General features: G+C 41.4%; 1 protein-coding gene across 8 annotated transcripts in view; it reads right to left on the bottom strand.

The window, feature by feature from the left end:
* SLC23A2 (solute carrier family 23 member 2) overlaps nucleotides 1-18,897 on the bottom strand; it is a 142,100-nt gene that overhangs the window by 93,239 nt on the left and 29,964 nt on the right. For 4 of the 8 annotated variants that reach the window (XM_035706068.2, XM_025469383.3, XM_035706070.2 and 1 more), the window contains exon 2: nucleotides 12,501-12,627. The exons of 2 other annotated variants lie outside the window; for them this stretch is intronic. The gene's annotated coding sequence lies outside the window, so the exon portion shown is untranslated. The remainder of the gene's footprint in view (nucleotides 1-12,500; nucleotides 12,628-18,897) is intronic. 2 more of the 8 variants (XM_049100209.1, XM_025469382.3) reach the window with 1 other exon arrangement.

Below are 18,897 nucleotides of genomic sequence, written 5' to 3'. Positions count from 1 at the left end.
CCTCTCTCTCTCTCTCTCTCTCTCTCTCTCTGTCATGAATGAATAAAATCTTTAAGAAAAAGAAAGAGGGATCCCTGGGTGGCGCAGCGGTTTAGCGCCTGCCTTTGGCCCAGGGCGCGATCCTGGAGACCCGGGATCGAGTCCCACGTCAGGCTCCCGGTGCATGGAGCCTGCTTCTCCCTCTGCCTGTGTGTCTCTGACTCTCTCTCTCTCTCACTGTGTGCCTATAATTAATAAATAAATAAATAAATAAATAAATAAATAAATAAATAAATAAATAAATAAATAAATAAATAAATAAAAATTTATTTAAAAAAAGAAAAGAAAAGAAAAAAAGAACAAAGAATCCAGTCATGTAGCAGGACTCCGTTCACATGAAATGTCCAGACTAGGCAAATCCAGAAACAGAAGGTGGATTGGTGGTTGCCTGGGGTGGAGATGGGGTACAGGAATGGAGGTGACTATTAATGAATTTGGCATTTCTTTATGGGATGAAGAAAATGTTCCAAACTTGACAGTGACGGTTACACAAGTCTCTGATTCCCTGGAAGCTGCTGCTCTGTGCAGATTAAACAGGAGCGAACTCTGTGGCATGTGAAATCTATCTCAATAAGACGGTTTCATAAAAAAATGAATGGAACAGGCTTCAAGATATAAAAAGATATCGGGGATCCCTGGGTGGCGCAGCGGTTTGGCGCCTGCCTTTGGCCCAGGGTGCGATCCTGGAGACCCGGGATCGAATCCCATGTCAGGCTCCCGGTGCATGGAGCCTGCTTCTCTCTCTCTCTCTCTCTCTCTCTCTCTCTCTCTCTATCATAAATTAAAAAAAAAAAAGATATAAAAAGATATCAAAATAGAAGGTTTTTATTCTCTATTAAGAAAAATCTGAGTAGAGAGATTACAAAGTAAGCCAGATTCATACAAAACTCAGAGAGAAGAAACCTGTTCTTGTACACCCTCTGGCAAACTAATTTAGCTACAGGAAGAAAAAGTTGTAGAAACACCCAGGAAGAAGGAGAAAGTATTTGGGTTAAGTAGTAGCAATAATTAAGATGAACTCCAGGATTTTCCAAGGCAGCATAAAAATGCCAGAAATCGATAGAAAATGAAGACAGAACTGAAAAAAAGGTTTTCCCGAAGAATTTATATCCAGACAAGCTACCCTTCATGTGAGAAAGTAAAAAAATGCCACCTCAGATGTGCAGGGGCTCAGAAAGGGGAGGGACAGGTTAAGGTTATTCTTCCAACTATATAAAATTCAGAAAGGCCCCTAAAATACAGAGGTACTATTCACATATGCCAAACAAAACCATCAAGGTCAGGACGAAACTAAATAATGAAGATAAACCTGATTATGAAACAAAATGCATAGGTCAAATTATTCTCCAAGAATATGCTAGGTTATGTGGAAATGTAATTAATAAAGCAGGTCGAGCAAGATGACATTATTAAAGACTGAAGATAGGCAATAAGATAATGCTTAAACTTATCTCCCAAACATGCAGGACTTTTAAAATACCAATGGATCTTAGGGATGGGATAACTACTGGAGAAATGGGGTTTTTATGTTTTGGATAGGTTTTTAAAAAGTGTTTTTTACTTAAAGGAAACCACTATTAAAATCTGAAACAGAAAGACACCTGGGTGGCTCAATGGTTGAGCATCTGCCTTGGGCTCAGGGAGCGATCCCAGGGTCCAGGGAACAAATCCCCCATTGGGCTCCCTGCAGGGAGCCTGCTTCTCCTTCTGCCTATGTCTCTGCCTCTCTCTCTGTGTGTCTCTCATGAATAAAATAAATAAAATCTTTAAAAAAATGGGAACATTACAAACTAAAACACAAACTAAATGTGACTTAAATGCAAAGTATTCTCAGATGTATCAATATAAATGACAATGCCCAAATGTACACCTTAAAGTGACACAAGAATAAAGCAACATTAATGCTGCCTCATTTTTTTTAAATATCAGACACTATGAAATCATGCCAGGAAGTATCAAATGGGGGGAGAAAAAGGCTAACTTTCCATTGCTAAAGTAAAAAATTCAGACCAGAAATCTTATGCCAGTTTTTATGTTCCAAACAGTATTTCACTGAAATAAAGTCCACACTGGCTAACAATATGGAAGAAAGGACCACGAGTTCATAAACGTACCTGTTTCCAAGAAGATGGGGGCAGAAGGGTCAAGGGACAGGGACACAGGCGCAATCTCCACGTGGGCTTTATTTTTTATTGATTAGGAAATGTGACCAATATAACAAATAAGACTAACATAATAGGTACCAAACTGTGCACCCCACAGAGCTTTATTTTCATTGGTTCCAGAACATTTGTTAAAACTGGTCATCATGCCAAATGAAAAGTTCAGCCCCCAAGAAAAGGAGCATTTATTATTTCTCACTGCCTGACCATAATGTCAAAAGGATTATTAAACAACAAAGTCGCAACAACTTCAAAATCTTCAACTTTCTCCCAAGTAACTGATGAAACTGAAACTGTAAAAACACCCTTACAACAATAAAGAATGAGTAATAAAAGTACCCTAAAGAAAGCATAAGAAATTAGAGAAAGACAGAAAAATTGGCAAGAAAAAAAAAGTAAATTAATATAAATACATCCAAGAAGGTTCTTAAACAAGCCTCCCAAGGCCAAGGCAAGATAGAAACCTTCTACTCAAAAATACATGGACCCTGGTAGCCTCCCAGGCAAATGTCTCCAAGCACTAAGAAATAGGAACTTCCTAAGCTACTCAGCTCCAGAGCACTGGGGGGGGGGGGGGGGGGGGGGCCCTATTAACCATTTTAGAAATTTAGCATCATCCTGATCACAAACTTGACAAAGAAAAGGGAGGGGAAAGCTAGTACTACAACTAAGTAAAAGGAAGAAACCAAAAAGGCATGGGATAAAACTCAGCATCAATTTTCAAATAAAACTCAGCACATTCAACAAAGAAGGAAAAAAGGTCCTCAAAAAGCATCCCCATCTCATGACATAACCAATGAGATACTTACCCTGAAATACCCCACACAGTACCCATAAAGCCAGGAACAGGAGTCTCACAGCCTCCAGTATAGAAGACTGTCCTAACAGGGGTGCTTGGTTGGCTCAGTGGTTGAGTGTCTGCCCTTTGGTCAGGACGTGATCCCAGGGTCCAGGGATCTAGTCCCCTATCCGGCTCCCCACAGGGAGCCTGCTTCTCCCTCTGCCTAGGACTCTGCCTCTCTCTGGGTGTAATAAATAAAATGAATGAATGAATGAAAGAAAGAAAAATAAATATTTTTTAAAAATACAATTATCCTAACTACTGCGTTTTAAAGCTCTAATATTGGAAAAAGGTTTTAAAGTTCTAATATTGGAAAAAGAAAATAATTATTCATAGGTAATGGGTCTCAGAAAATCAGTTTAAAAATCTAGAATAAGGGGATCCCTGGGTGGCTCAGCGGTTTTGCACCTGCCTTTGGCCCAGGGCGCGATCCTGGAGTCCCAGGATCGAGTCCCGCATCGGGCTCCCGGCATGGAGCCTGCTTCTCCCTCTGCCTGTGTCTCTGCCTCTCTCTCTCTCTCTCTCTCTCTCTCTCTCTCTCGTAAATAAATAAAAATAAATCTTTAAAAAATAAAAAATAAAAAAATAAAATGTTAAATTTATTTTAAAAAATCTAGAATAAGACACTTCAGAAAAATAGGTAGTTCATACAGTATGAACATAGAAAAAAAATCCTTAGCACTACCATTAACTCATATAATCCCCCCTCTTTGTAAAGTATTGTATACAGACACGGACAAGTATACTAGGAAAGTATATGGCAATACACCAATTTCTTTACAGTGGTCATTTCTATAAAGCAGGATTCTGAGTATTTCTTTTTTGTGTTCATCTGGTTTTCTAAGTTTTATGCCTCACCCATTATATTAAGAGACAAATTAGAAGTAGCTCAAATCGGGCAGCCCACATGGCTCAGCGGTTTAACACCGTCTTTGGCCCAGGGCATGATCCTGGAGACCCGGGGTCAAGTCCCACGTCAGGCTCCCAGTTTGGTTTGGAGCCTGCTTCTCCCTCTACCTGTGTCTCTACCTCTCGGTCTCTCTCTCTGTTTCTCATGAATAAATAAATAAAATCTTAAAAAAAAAAAAAAGGTAGCTCAAATCTTAGTACCTATAAAGTTGGTAAATTTAGGACCAAAAAAATGATGCAAGCCAACTAAAAGGCTAAACTTAAGACAAAAAAAAATGTTTAACTCTTCAGAAATAATTATTTTAAAGGCTATTCATGAGAGACACAGAGAGAGATGCAGAGACACAGGCAGAGGGAGAAGCAGGTTCCATGCAGGGAGCCTGATGCAGGACTCAATACTGTGTCCCAGGATCACGCCCTGAGCCAAAAGGCAGACATTCAACTGCTGAGCCACCCAGGCATCCCAAGAAATAATTAAGCATTTGAAAATATATAATTTGATTAATGCAATATCCAGTTTATGTTTTCCTTTTAAAAACAAAATCTAAACTTTTGAGAAACATTCTTATATGTGCTTATTTCTATCTTTCCTAATAAACATTACACATTGACATTTCAATGTTGGAAACTGTTGAAAAACTGAGTAAGACAACAAAGAAAGTTTAGGATTACCAACTGGACAGAAACTGCTCTGATTCTATAATGAGCCCAACCTGGGAGAAAAAAAATAGTTCTAGAAACACAAACAGCAAATGCACTGCCTAACACCACCCCCTAGTGTTACAATGTTGAATTGACACTTGGTAAAATAATTGGTAAATACAAAACTTTGTTTCAAAAAAATATTTTGAATAATTTGAAACATACAGAAAAGTAAAAAGAATTAAAATGTAAAATGTACAACTTATTTCCAACTATGCATTGTTTTGTGTGACTACTTCTATATTTTATCAGAAGTGTCAGAGACCACTATATATTTCCAAGAGTCCTCCCTCACTCAATTACTGTTTTTATAAAAACTCTTGATTTTAGGCTGGGCACAACCAATGAAATTCAGGCAACATTTCACAGCCTCCCCTGCAGCTAGATGTGGCCACACAACTACGTTCTGGCCCATGGGATATGAGTGGAAGTATGTCCTCTCCTCCCAACTGGCCGCAAGAAAACATCTTGAGCCATATTAATAAATCAGTATGTTAACAATGGTGAAACAGTAAGAAAAAAGGAGCCAGGTTATGTCAGAGAAAAAAAGCTTCTGTTTCACATTTGGTTATATTAGAAATGCCTGAGCCATACTTTTTTTATTACTATTATTAAGATTTTATTTATTTATTCATGACAGACACAGAGAGGCAGACACAGGCAGAAGGAGAAGTAGGCTCCATGCAGGGAGCCCGGTGGGACTCCATCCCGGGTCTCCAGGATCATGCCCTGAGCTGAAGGCAGATACTTAACCGGTGAGCCACACAGGCATCCCAGAATATATAAGTTCTGATGCTTAAATAGAATAAAAAAAGAACAACTAAAATGAATTCACTCTATCTAGCCCCTTGGGTCAACATGCCTTGAGACATTCCTGAATGAGCAAGCAGGCTGAAGAACACATGCCACATGAGCTTAAGGTTTTAAATCATGCAGTCAACACTGAATGTGGGTTTATGGGTATATAAACATGTAATACAAAAGTAAAAATACAAGAGGCGCCTGGGTGGCTCAGTCAGTTGAGCATGTGACCCTTGATTTCAGCTCAGGTCATGATCTCAGGGTCGGGAGACTGGGCCCCACATATTGGGCTCTGCACTAGGTGTGGAGCCTGTATGAGATACTCTTCCTCTCCCTCCCCTCTACCCTCCCCCCCAAAAAAGTAAAAATGTAAATGCAGAGTTACCTCTGCTAGAGAAGGGAAGGAGAGGACACTAGCAAAGAACAGATTATCTAAAATGTTTTTATTTCCTTTAAAAGAAAGACAGACAAAGCAAAGACACCAGCATGTTTAGATTTATTAAATCTGAGTATCTGGCCTCTGAGTGTTCATTCATTCATTTTCTTTACATGTGAAATTTCACTATTAAAGAACAAACTCTTACCAAAAGAATACACAGAACACACAAATAAAACCTGGTACAAGTACTTGCCTGCAGAGAAGGGATCTGCAATCAGACAGGAAGGAGACATAATTACTTGGTCTGTCCTCAGAAGCTCTTAGACTTTGTTCCATGTAGATCCACTATCTATTTTTCTTTAATTACAAATAAATTTCAGTTCCTTGTCACCTCCAATCCCACCTCCCTCCCAGGGGAAAAATATCTATCTGAAGTATTTTCATTTAAGATAAGGCAAGGCCACAAAAGAGGTGATGGAGTTTCCAGCCCTGACTGTGCCCCGGATGGGCTCTGTCATCTCAAGAGGGCATTAAACCTGCCGCAGCCCGAGGGTTGTGCCACTTCTAAGACCCCGCTTTCTGTGAAAACACAAACATGTCTCCATAAACCAGGGACCAGAAGTCCTAACGATGCCACTGGGACCAGGAAGCAGTTCTCCTGTAACCCTGGTAGGCAAACTTCTAGGATCTGTTACAACAGTTCCACACAGACCACCTGTGGGGTTACCTCACATCCTCTGTGGAACAAAGTGGGCAGAGGTGTACACAAATAGTCACTGTTTCTCAATGCTTAATGAGGGAGGAGGGCAGAAGTTGAGGGAACATCTACCTGGTAACTTGTTTTCTTAATGAAGAAGTGGAAGTCATGGTGGAGAGGAGAGAGGATGACATTGAAGAAAAGAAGAGTGAAAAGATTCACATAAGGAGAAAAAAGGAAAAAAAAGAATCAAGGGTCTGGCTGAGCCCAGAACTTGTAAATGGGTGATGGAGAAAGTCACTTTGATACCTGGTTTCTCTCCAAGCAGAGGGTAACCAGGACAAAAACTGTGGAAAAACTGAAATAGCAGAACTGTGCTACTGCGGAAGGCTGGTAAATCACCCAGACAGTTCAGTGAAGAAACCAAGATGCCAGTAAGTGGGCAATCACATGACTCCCTGTGGCATCCACAGCTGGTAAAAAAGGTGAGGAAGGGAAGAGGAAACCAGAGAGCACCAGAGTGCCTGAGGAGAAACAGTAGAGAACAAGTGAGACCTAGGATGGACAGGATGTGTGCAGAGATTCCACAAGTGTTGTGTGGGAGAGGGCAAGGCTCAGGAGAGCTGAAGTAACTGGAAATAAAACTCCCAGAAAAGATCCTGTAGGAGCTCCTGGGTGGCTCACTGGTTGAACATCTGCCTTTGGCTCAGGTCCTGATCCCGGGGTCCTGGGATTGAATCCCACATCTGGTTCCCCGCAGGGAGCCTGCTTCTCCCTCTGCCTATGTCTCTGCCTTTCTTTGTCTCTCATGAAAAAAAATTTTTTAATAAATTTTAATGTATACATATTAATTCATTAAAATCAATCATATGTAAAAATTGTAAGCTACAAAACATTTGTGGCTCTTGGGTAAAATAGAAAACTAGTTTAAAAAATTTATATATACAGGGATCCCTGGGTGGCGCAGCACCTGCCTTTGGCTCAAGTCGCGATCCTGGAGACCCGGGATCGAATCCCACGTCAGGCTCCCGGTGCATGGAGCCTGCTTCTCCCTCTGCCTATGTCTCTGCCTCTCTCTCTCTTTGTGTGTGTGACTATCATAAATAAATAAATAAAAATTTATATATACAAAAATATATATAAATATATAAATATATAAATTTAAAATACATTGAAATTTTTTTCTTCTCAAGCCAGGGAATAAATGAAATTATCTAGAAATACTGCCTATCAATCAATTTACTTATAGAACTAGTTCAGAAGCATTTTCCAGGCAACAGGAAATCTCTCAATTTGACAGGAAAAAAAATGAGAAAGGGAAGCTGAAAGAAGCATCATTTGACAATGAGTACATTCTATTAGGCAGCCCATGAACTATTATAATTACATGCTATTATGCAGTGGCTTATGTTATGAAATACCCCAAAATCCAAAAGCTTACAAGTTGAAAACATATTATTTAGTGGTGCAGAACAACGTGGGCCTTGAGCTGTGCCACCCAGTGCAAGAGCCAACAGCCCTACATGACTACTGAGCACTTGAAATGTGGTCAGTCCAAAGGAGATGTGCTGCTACATGTAAAATACACATGAAACTCCAAAGACTTACTATGGAGGAAAAAAGCAAAATATCTCTATCAATAATTTTATACGAAATTATAATCGTATAATTAATTGTGAAATTATAATCTTTTCATATGTTATAAAGTACATTACTAAAATTAGTTGTACCCCCTTTTTACTTCATTTAATATACCTACTGGAAAATCACATATGTGACTCCCATTGTAACTGTATTGAACAGCACTGGTCTAAAGAAAGAAGATACCAGGAAAAGAGAAAAGTTATGCAAGTACACAACCATGGTAATTGTGATCAGACCCCATCAAAAGAGTATGTTCCAATACTTAGGTTTTACAAAACGCACATACACGTAACATAGGCATGGCCGTGTTTCCTAGCTCAGACATCAGAACAAACCCTATATTACTATGCTACACTATCAGCTCTGCAGCACGCACTCTGATGGAGGGGAGCAGGTGCCAAAACCTTAATAGCCTAATTTCTCACACTCACAGCACTGGAAAGAAGGAGGGAGCCAGATGTGAGAAAGGCCAAAGAGTAAATCCACTTGCTAACAACAAGGCTAGCTGAAAGGTCCTAAGGGGAGCCAGGGCAGGGGGAGTCTGCCCTACAAGCTCAGAACCAGCACAAGAAACCTAAATAAAACTAACAGGGTAGGGGCAGCCCCGGTGGTGCAACAGTTTAGCGCCGCCTGCAGCCCAGCGTGTGATCCTGTAGACCCTGGATCCAGTCCCACATCGGGCTCTCTGCATGGAGCCTGCTTCTCCCTCTGCCTGTGTCTCTGCCTCTCTCTCTCTCTCTCTCTCTCTCTCTATGAATAAATAAAATCTTTTAAAAAAATAAAATAAAACTAACAGGGTCCATCCAAAGGGCTCAAAACCAGAGGGCCCTTGTAACTACTGAGTTGCAAGTTCTGACTTTATATGGCAAACCTAAAGCCAAATAATACCTGTTTGGTTTTTTTAATTATCATTAGAAGGAATGGGACAAATTTATCGATTAGATTTTTCCATACCAAAGAGAAAGCCAGCCAAGGACTTAGGCAATTTATCAATAGTTGGGTCTTAATTCAACACTAACACATTGATTTTATAACACACCCCACTGAAAAGGCCAACACTCTTCTAATATGCTTGGAGTCCCTTCATAGTAACTGTTCCATAGTAACCGTCTTCCTTCCTTACCTTCTTATGCAAGCTCCCTGATCATCATCAGTGTTTACATAGGTTTTTGAAAGTACCCACTTTTTCCAGTAAATATTTAATTCTCTTGTTGCTACCAATCAAACTATCAACAATGAATTTTATATAACATGTTTAGTTCTGAGAAAGTGGGGCACTGATGTCAACAGCACAGTCTGTAAACCAAAAACACCAGAATTACCACACACAGCCTCTCGGAAGTCAGCCACCAATAAAACACGGTTCCGCACAGCTCCGAGTCTTTAATCCAGTTTCTATCTGAACCCTTCCACGTCTATGGATCAACTTATAAAATGTGCCTGAATCAGAACCGGCCACATAGTCTACAGGCTCCTGGCACTGTTCTCAGCTATGAATGCCCAGACAGTGAACTATCACGTGTATGCTCTCGATAACATACTAATCAGCAAGCTTTTGCTTTTCCCAGCTTTGTAAGCTAAATATTTAGGACCTGTAGAGGAAAAAAAAAGGGGGGGGGGGATAAACCAACCATTTGGCTAGTTTCGTGAGCCGCCACAAATCTCAGCACTGATGGAAATGGATTACATGTAAAGCCACCTGCCATCTCAGTGGACTAGGACAGTAAGTGAATTTGAGAGAAATGATAATTATTAAACTGTGCATGAACAATTGGGAGAAAGGAACTCACAAGGGCCAGAAATAGTCAGAAATTAATTTGGGAAAGTGGAGTTTGGATGTCAGCCTTGGAGGAGAGAAAGTCCTGAGCAGTAGGCCACCATGGAAACCAAGTATTGGGAATCTCTAGGCCATGCAAACAGCTTAGCCACAGCACACGAGAGGAGGTGGAAGACAAAAACACCTTGCAGGGTCAAAGGAGTCTTAAAAATCCAACATTAATGAAACACAGCTTTATGAAACATGAGTTTTTGGGCAGGTGAGGAAAACCGAGTCTACTGCTAAAAAAAATTTCAAGATGGAAAGTTAAGAAGCTACTGTGTTAACCCAAGTATGAGGATCTTGGCAACTGGGATGGTAGAAGGGACAAAGGGAGAGATCTGAAAGGGGGGGAAGATTTGGTGTCAAAGAGGACTTCTAAAAAAAGAACAAGAGTATCTCCTTTAAATAAGGAAAGGGGCTTGACGAGATAAGTAATGGACAAAGTTTTTGGACATGCTGAACTTGAGCTGGGAGTGGCATTAACACTTGACAAGAGCCCCTGAAGGCCAGAGATTTGAGACAGAAGCTCTATGCACAAACAGAAGCTCTATGCACAAATAGAGCAGAGAAAGGGATGTGTGGACTAAAATAGAAAGACACTAACAAACTCTAAGACCTGAGAAACTATGTATTTTGCAGGTATCCATAGACAGAACAGTCTTCCCCTCACCTTCCTCATGGTTAATAAACATTACTTTTAAGAATGTATTAAATATAATGATACCAGCTTAAGAAAAAAAAAACTGCATAGAAAACAAAAAGTGAAAGAAATCCACAAATGTTTACGGTGGCATCATTAGGTGGTAGGATCAAGAATCTTCCTCCTAAATTCTTGGAATTTCCTGTTTTAAATAGCAAGTACAGACTTTCTACTAGAAAATGGAAAAGGGGGGATCCCTGAGTGGCTCAGTGGTTTAGCATCTGCCTTCGGCCCAGGGTGTGATCCTGGAGTCCCGGGATCGAGTCCTGCATGGAGCCTGCTTCTCCCTCTCTCTCTCATGAATAAATAAATTAAACCTTTAAAAAAAAATGAAAATGAAAAAAAAATTTTAAGAAGTGCCTGGGTGGCTCAGTCAGTTAAGTATCTGCCTTCGGCTCAGGTCATGATCCCAGGATACTAGGATGAAACCCCACATCCGGCTCCCTGCTCAGCGGGAAGCCTGCTTCTCCCTCTCACTCTGCCTGCTATTCCCCCTGCTTATGTTCCCTGTCAAATAAATAAAATCTTTAAAAAAAAAAAAAAAACTTTAAAAAATGATCCCCTTTCAGCATCTGTGAAAACTCTCATAACTGTAAATTTTAATGTAAATTAAAAGAAAATAAATAAAAGTACCACTGACATAACATTCTACACCCACTATACTGAATAAATTTAGTTTTGACAAGACAACCTGTTTGAGAGACTTTATTAGTAGGAGTATAAATTCTTGCAGCTTCCCTACAGGACAATATGTCATAATTTTAAAACTAAAAATTGGGCACCTAGGTGCCTCAATTGGTTAAGCATCTGCCTTGGGCTCAGGTCGTGATCCCAGGGTCCTAGGATAGAGTCCCAAATCAGGTTCCCTGTTCCAAGGGTAGCCTGCTTCTCCCTCTATCCCTCCCCTCTGCTTGTGCTCTCATGCAAATTCACTCTCTCAAATAAAATCTTAAAAAAAAAAAAAAATCTTAAGCACTGTACCCAACAATTTTATTGCTAGAAATTTACTTATGGGTATTCTCCCTAAAATAAGTATAAGAAATTTCACTGCAGTATTATTTGTAACAGCAAAAAATTTAAAATAACCAAAATGGGCAGCCCCGGTGGTGCGGCGGTTTAGCGCTGCCTGCAGCCTAGGGTGTGATCCTGGAGACCCGGAATCGAGTCCCACATTGGGCTCCCTGCATGGAGCCTGCTTCTCCCTCTGCCTGTGTCTCTGCCCCCCCCCCCTCTATGAATAAGTAAAATCTTTAAAAAATATTAATAATAATAAAGGATTACCTACCTACCCACCTTTTAAAAAAATAAAAAATAAAATAAAATAACCAAAATGCCCCTCAAGCTTTGGGATGGGGGAAGGGAGGAATGCAATGTAATAATCTTACTACTTAAACTGCAGAATGCTTGAAAAAGAGGGAAGAGGTCTTTAATCTTAACCCCCAGGGTTCAGACCTGGGACCCAGACAAGGAGCCTCAACTGGCAATAGGTACTCAAATTTTTACTGATAATGTCAAAAGCATAAAAAGGAAAAGGAAAATATTTACTTCCTACCTTATCACTACCCCTAAGTGGCAAGACTTTGCCTATTTTCTACTGTAATCTGCTTACAAGGAATTTGGCCTAAAGCAGTCCATTACCTTATCATTAGCATTAATGGAACAATTAATTATTCCCAGGATTGCATTTAGACTGTTCGTGACATGTGCAAAGGGCAAGGTCAAGCACAAATGAATTCTAACACTAAAAGGCTGTCAGCACAACTGCATCACAAAATGCAGAACAAAAAAGGCTGGGTTTCAGACGCACCTAAATGCTGGGCCGTGGACCTGTCCATATGCTTTCCGTTACAATCCGCTGAGCTACATTTCCTGGTGCTGTTGAGGTCCAAGCTTGAAACCACAGGGGGGTCCCGGTTAGCAGAGTCAAGACCTAGCTAAAGAAAAACAGATGGTAAATAAAAACAGTAATAATAAATCTACCAGAAGGCTCTCCACATGAATGGAGTCTACTTCTCACTCAGCTGTGCCCAATCCTAGAACTTGCTCTGTTACGCCTTCATTCTTGAGGAGCATCTAGGAGGCCCCAGCCAGCTCCTGGGCAGGATCACAAATGGGACCTTCATTCATTCCCTTCAAAATTGACTCTTAATTTGCACTGAATGCTTTGTAAAATGGTATTTTAGAATGCCTGGAAACAGCAATTTCGTACTTAGTTGGGGTTTCCTCCTTGATAATTTTCAAACTCCATATTCTCTAGCATAAGATCTTAATATATTAAAATTTTTTTTAAGATTTTGTTTATTCATGGGGGGGGGGGTTGCGGCAGGCTCCATGGAGGAAGTCAAATGCGGGACTCGATCCCGGAACTCCAGGATCATGCCCTGGGCCAAAGGCAGGTGCTAAACCGCTGAGCCACCCAGGGATCCCCTAAAAATTTTGTTTACATAATTCTCTAGTGCTCACTAAGGGCCTGGCACTGTACTAAGCATCTCTTAAAGTTTTTTTGAATATAATATTTATGTATGTATGTATTTATGTATTTGAGAAAGCAAGTGAGCTCAAAGAGCAGGGGAGAAGCAAAGGAGGAGGGACAAGCCAAATCTACCAAGCACAGAGAGCCCAAGCAGGGCTCGATCCCACAACCCTGAGATCATGACCTGAGGCGAAACCAAGAGTTAGATGCTCAAAAGACTGAGCCACCCAGGCACTCCAGTACCTGTTAAAATTAATAAATGGAAACCTCACTAATGTGGAGTGGGGAAGAAAGCAGCAGAGACTAGAAGGGGGAGCCAGTACCACTTAGTCAATTACAGGAAGAACTGTCTATTATAGAGCACAACAGAAAAATCTCAATAGGAAAGAATCAATGATAAGTCCCCAAAAGGAAAGATGTACACTGCAGCTCCTACAAGAAATCTGCTACCCTTGCCAACTCAGCCAATGACAATTTACCATCACCCTGAACTAGTATTTTCCTCCAATAGGCTTTGCTTCAAAGCCACCCCTCCCAACTTTTTCCTTCTCCATAAAATAACCTCCGTCTCTTTTGTTGGACTTGCCTATGGTTTGGCCATAGCTCAATACCCCAAATTAATTCATTTTTGCTGGTATAATGACCTATTTTTAAGGTTAACATTATTTGGTGACTAGAAGTGGGATCCACGTGCAGCCCAGGGGGCGTAGAGGTTTAGCATCGCCCTCAGCCCAGGGCGTGATCCTGGAGACCCAGGATGGAGTCCCACATCGGGCTCCTGTATGGAGCCTGCTTCTCCCTCTGCCTGTGTCTCTGCCTCTCGCTCTGTGTCTCTCATGAATAAATAAAATCTTAAAAAAAAAGGGGGGGGGGATCCCTGGGTGGCGCAGCGGTTTGGCGCCTGCCTTCGGTCCAGGGTGTGATCCTGGAGTCCCAGGATCAAGTCCCACGTCGGGGGCTCCCTGCATGGAGCCTGCTTCTCCCTCTGCCTGTGTGTCTCTGCCTCTCTCTCTCTCTCTCTCTCTCTCTTTCTGTCTGTCTGTGTCTCTCATGAATAAATAAAATATTAAAAAATAAATTAAAATTAAAAATTAAAAATTAAAAAAAAAAAAAAAGAAGTGGGATCCACAAGGCCACCAACAGCTCCAAGGCTGGTGAGCAAATAGGTACCCATACTCACAGAGCTACCAGAGCTCACTGCTTTCTGACCAACCCTAGAATCTGAAGGTAACTTTTCTATCAGATTTTGAGCTCCACTCTGTGTTTTAAGCTCTCCATGAATTATTCGTGATCTGTTTTAAAGCTTTGTCCTTTACGAGAATACTTATCTAGGCCTTCGGTCCAACTCCTGTTACAAACCAGGCTACCCCTATTGAAACTGTGCTAGCCTTTCACCCAACTTCTTGGGAACAGGGTTGTGCCTACTGGAACAGAACTGGCTTTTGCTCTGATTCCTTTTAGAACCAGATTGTTCATACTGTTTAGAAGTTTTCTTTCTTGCTTCTAGGGGAAGAAGAAAAAAAAAAAAAACCCAAAGAAATAGGATTCCAGTCATCAAAATGTTTTGAGGATGTCCCCACTTCTGGGACCCTAGCCAGTTTTCTGTTTAAAAACTGTGGTCCCTCTTTATGCACATAGTAATTTAGAACTCCAATGGCCATTACAGGGAACTTGCCATCTCCCCAAACTTACTCTTCCCAAATCTTAATTGCACAGCCATGGCCCTAAAATTGTCAAAACTGAATGGGATGCCTTCTGTGGGATTTAAGCTTCTGAACATTACCAGGCATCTAAAATTGCCTGTTTGCAAGATACAATTTCTAGACTACTGGACATAAACAAAAGGGGAATAAGACTTCTGAGGCCTTTTTCCTTCCTGTCATCTATGTCTCAGGATATGCAGCAGCTGTCTTGTGTTCAGGTCTGAACTTCCCCTTTCCTCTGAACCTCTCTCCCTACTCCCTCCTTTCCTGAACCTAATAAAACCTGCCCTTTTAAAGTTAAGTCTTCTGAGGATCTGAATAAACCCCAAATGTCGTATGTTCCCTGGACCAAGGGCAGACTGCGAGCCAGAGTTGAAAAGTTTCCTAATAAAGTGACTCAGAATTCACGTTTACTAAGAGTTTAACATACTTATTCCAACTTACCATCCTGGTTTCTCAGACTCGTATCAGCCAGGCCGTGTGCTTTTCAGTGAGGACCAGGCCAAACACTGGATGAAACTAGCCCCATGAGAACATCTAAAAGATTTAGAGAGACAAACCCCTAACTTTTGGCAAGATCCTAGAACACTCACTGGAAATCTCCACTTGGCAATCACAGTAGCTTTTCCTAATAAGCCTGTTGATTGGAACAAAATTCTGGCTTGCACACAAAAACCTAATGAACCTGATCATTCTATTATCAACTCCAAACTGTCTTTGAAGAAGACTCTGATCTTCTTCTAAAGCTTGAATCCATCTGGGTAGCATTTAATTCTATGTTTACTAACAGGCTGAATGAACCAGGATCTTTTAGTTGAAGGGCCGGCATAGAATGGGAAAACTGTCCACTCTACATTTAGCTAGCTTGGCAAACCAGCTCACTCAAACTCTAGAAGGGGTCACCTGAAATAAAGACCACTAAAGTCTCAATTTCAAACCTGGCAAATGAAGGTCCCTCAACAGACCAAAACCTCCTGGTTTCTGCTAGTGCTGCCAAGGGCCAGGGTACTGGAAAAAAAGACTGTTAGAAAATTAAGCATTCCAGAAGCCCTCTAGCCAGTCTTTCCAACATCCTCCTAATCCCCAGTGACAGGGCTCCAAGGACCTACAGGGACTCTTCTCTTCCCAGTTCTCCCTCTTAATCAGTTCTGCTCAGAGAAACCACTCTCCAGACTGAGAATTAATCTCTTTGTCTTACTGACCCCAGAGCCACATTCTTGGTGCTCAACACCACTCCTGGAAAGCAGGTCCTGCAGGCATCAGGGAATGAAAACAGCTCAAATAGTGGGGGTCTCTCCTAAACCTCAACAGGTTTCTGTCTCTGCACCTATTCCCTTTTGTTTAGGCCTCAGATTCTCACCCTTCTCTCCTTGGTTTTTCCACCGCATTCATTTACTGGGCCAAGATTTCTCAGAAAAGTATCACGCCAGAATTTCTCCCAAAGGAAGGAAATAAATAACTCTAGAATCAAAATCGCCAACCAGGCAAATTAAATGACCCTTCAACATCTTTTATTTGCTCCATCTCTGGTGGCACTATAGGGGAGCCTGGGGATACTGATCTTTTGTCCCTATTGGGTCAGCTACCACCCTCTTCATGGGCAGATTCCTCAACTGATATTGGCAGGATTCACAGTGCACCTCCCATCAAGATTCAAACAGATCCCTCAAAACCTCTCCCCAGAACTAATAGCCTATAAATAATGAAGCTCTTTAAGGCACCAAGCCTGTAATAGGGGATCACAGGACTCAGGGTCTTATTTTCTCCTGCACTAGTCCCTGGTCGTCTATTTTACCTGTGAGAAGATCCAGTAGCCAACGATGGAGGTTGGTCAAGGACCCTGGAGCAATAAATAACATTATCCCGGGGGCCCTGTTGTTCCTAATCCCCACATACTGCCATCCATTCCCAATGAAGGCTAATTCTTCTTCACTAAAATTGTTCTATATAGTGCCCTTTCATATTCCAGATGATAAGGATTGCCAGTATCTTCTTGCTTTCACTTGGTAAAAACAGTAATAAACCTGGACAGTAATGTCCCAGGGTTACACAGGCAGTCCTTCTCAACTCTTTATAAACCTTAAAAGCTGATTGGAGGATAGAAAGTTTTCTGTAGGCTCTAGTTGGTTACAATATGTATATGGTTTGTTTCTCTGCTCCCTTTCTCAAATCTCTTCACAGGAGAGAGCATTCACCTGTTAGAATTTTTGGCCTTAAAAGGACCTAAGTCCTTAAAAGGACATAAAGTCTTCAAAAAAAACTTGCAGTTTGCACGAACTCAGGTTCATCTCAGGGCAAGGACTACATTTCAATCCAGGTAGGTTTCATGGCATCCTGAACGTCCCAAAACCTAAAACTAAGTGTCAATTACGAAGCTTTCTCGGACTGGCTATCTACTGTCAAAATTGAGATTGCAAACTTCTCTCTTACGGCTCAACCACTATATGCTTTACTTAAAAATTACAAACCTGGGGACATCTGGGTGCTGCAGTGGTCTGCCTTTGACTCAGGGCTTGACCCTGGGGTCCTAGGATCGAGTCCCACATCTGGCTCCCTGCTTCTCATTTTGCCTATGTCTCTGCCTCTCTCTCAGTGTTGCTCATGAATAAACAAAATCTTTAAAAAGAAAATGAAAAACCTGACCCTGTCACTTGGAAAGATCAAGAAGACCTAAGCTTTGGAGACTTTAAAGAAAACGCTAATAAAGCCACCTGCCCTGAGATATCCTAATTATCAACTTCCCTTTTCCTCGTTGTTTGGAAAGAAAATGCCGTTGGAGTACTTGCCCAAAACTATGGGGGGGGGGGGGGTCCTCATTGACCCATAGGATATGAGAGCCAACCACTGGAGCCTGTGACCAGATATCCTCCACCTCAGAACCATTCCTGCCATTGCCCTCTGGCTAAGGCCAGTGAAAAGTATAGGACCCCCTGGAGTGAAGCTTGTGCTGCATGCAGCACAAGGCCCCCTAAATTCTGACCACACTCAACACCCGCCTCACTTCCTAAGAGATCCCCTAATAACTGCTCTCATATAACTCCTTCTCACTGCAGAAACCTTAATTAAGCCTATTTTCTCTCCTCCTTCACGGAGGAGACCACTCACAACTGTGTAAGACAAATAACCTCTTGATTCCATGTGACAATTCATAGAAAAATCCTCTGATCAAGGCAGATTTCTCATGTTTTACTGATAGTTCTTATTTAAAAGGTAAAAATGACAAATACCGTGCTGGGAATGCTAGCGCAGCTCCTTGAGAAGTAACTGAGGCAGCACTTTTACCTTTACCTACTTCAGCCCAACAGGCTGAAGTTACACAGCCTCAGTCAAGTTTGTACTTTGGCCAAAGGTAAAACCACAAACATACCCATAGCTGGTATGCCTCTGGGTAGCTCAGGACTCTGGAATGTTATGGCAACAATGTGGTGCCTTTACCTCCACGGGGATAAAATTAAAAATGGCTCCTAGGCTCAAAATTCATTAAGTGCTATACCTCTGCCAGCTGCTCTTTTATTAACGTTCCTGGGCATTCCAGACTTGACTCTCTGGAGGAAACCACCTCGCTGATATTTCCACCAAAACACTGCTCTCAAAGAAATCAAGAGCCAAACTTCTGTCACAGTCCAAGGGGATGTTCTCCCAAATGATGATTTGGGAAAAACTGACAAGAGATACTCAATAACTGACCCCAGAAAAGGAAAAACAATACTGGGAACCTAATCACTGTTGGTTTGATAAAAAGAACTGTGATTTGGACCAAATTTGGCCTAATTCATGAACCAATCCAGGTGGGGAAATATAAATAAAGCCGCACAAAGTGACTGCACCTTGCTTGTCCCATGTGTCCAAAACACAATGCAGAAAAACATGCTCACAGTGCTCACTTTACATTACCTAAGGGGCCAAAGTTAGGCAAACGGATCACATAGAGCTACCCCCACCTCATGAATTTAAATGTTTTAGTCATGGTTTGTAGGTTTTCTCACTGGACCAAAGCTCGCTCTTACAGACAGGTCACTGCTGCTTCT

This window comes from Canis lupus, chromosome 24 (genome assembly GCF_003254725.2).
Source record: "Canis lupus dingo isolate Sandy chromosome 24, ASM325472v2, whole genome shotgun sequence".
In the NCBI taxonomy this organism is placed as follows: domain Eukaryota; kingdom Metazoa; phylum Chordata; class Mammalia; order Carnivora; family Canidae; genus Canis; species Canis lupus.
The sequence above is the reverse complement of the archived record's forward strand: the minus strand, read 5'-3'. Positions and strand labels throughout refer to the sequence as shown.